Here is a 1,139-nt window from a genome sequence, read left to right on the forward strand (position 1 = left end):
GTAAAATGAAGTGACAAACCATCCTGGCTTTATCAATATGAGCTAAAAGCATACTGTGATGGGCAAACATAAGTGGCAAACCGTCATACCTACTTAATTTTGTGCTGGAATTACTCTGTGACAGCAGAAATGTGCATAAACTACTTACGGTAGGACGTTTTGCCAAAGTAGGATGGTTTGTCAGAACACCGGCTAACCTCCACACCACATGCCCGCTGGACCTGCTAGCTGCTCCTTCCTCGCCAGACTGCTGTTACAATGAATCTATCGATTAATCCTATATATAGTACATAGACTACAAGCGTGAGATTTGTGGCAATATAGTATAGTGTAAAGTATTCTTTCTATGAATGACTGAGCGAGTGGTTACTGTCCCCTCGTTTTTCCATTAGACCAGTTGAATGAAGGGAGAAAGGAATAAAATCATTACTCATGTGCTCCAGTGGCGCAATTGGTTAGTGCGCGGTACTTATATGACAGTATTGGGCTGAGCTATGCCGAGGTTGTGAGTTCAAGCCTCACCTGGAGCATAAACTTTGAGCTAATACTTATCTGATGAGAACAGATAAATGCTGAGCACACTGAAAATGCCAACAGACTTTACAGCATCTTTAAAAACAAGCAACATTCAAAATAGAGATTAACAAACCCAGAATTGTACCTTTGTTTGTTCTGCTTCTTTTTTGTCGACCAATGTGAGCTATTAACCATCAAGATATAGTTTTTCCTTCAAACTCAGATTTTTGGCTGTATGTGTGTGTGTGTTAATGCATGCTGTGACAACCCTTATTGTATTATAGCACCACTGCCCTACTCAGAGGTGTGGACTCGAGTCACATGACTTGGACTCGAGTCAGACTCGAGTCACATGACTTGGACTCGAGTCAGACTCGAGTCATTAATTTTATGACTTTAGACTTGACTTGAAAAAATGTTCTAAGACTTGTGACTTGACTTAGACTTTTACACCAATGACCTGGGACTTGAATTGGACTTGGACCGGTTTACTTGAAAAGACTTGATATTTCACCCCAAATATAAAATTGAACATGCATATTATACAGAGATTGAAAATGTGACGTCATTCAGGGGTAGAACCACAAAGGATTCTGGGAACTCGTGGCAAGAGGTACTAGCGC

General features: G+C 40.7%; 1 non-coding gene across 1 annotated transcript; it reads left to right on the forward strand.

The window, feature by feature from the left end:
- Window positions 1-436: 436 nt before the first annotated feature.
- trnai-uau (transfer RNA isoleucine (anticodon UAU)) lies at window positions 437-530 on the forward strand. Its single transcript has 2 exons — window positions 437-474; window positions 495-530. It is a non-coding gene; the product is annotated as a tRNA-Ile (tRNA).
- The last annotated feature ends 609 nt before the right edge of the window (window positions 531-1,139 follow it).

Source organism: Pundamilia nyererei, unplaced genomic scaffold (genome assembly GCF_000239375.1).
Source record: "Pundamilia nyererei isolate P.nyererei 1_Seehausen unplaced genomic scaffold, PunNye1.0 scaffold06557, whole genome shotgun sequence".
NCBI classification, from domain to species: domain Eukaryota; kingdom Metazoa; phylum Chordata; class Actinopteri; order Cichliformes; family Cichlidae; genus Pundamilia; species Pundamilia nyererei.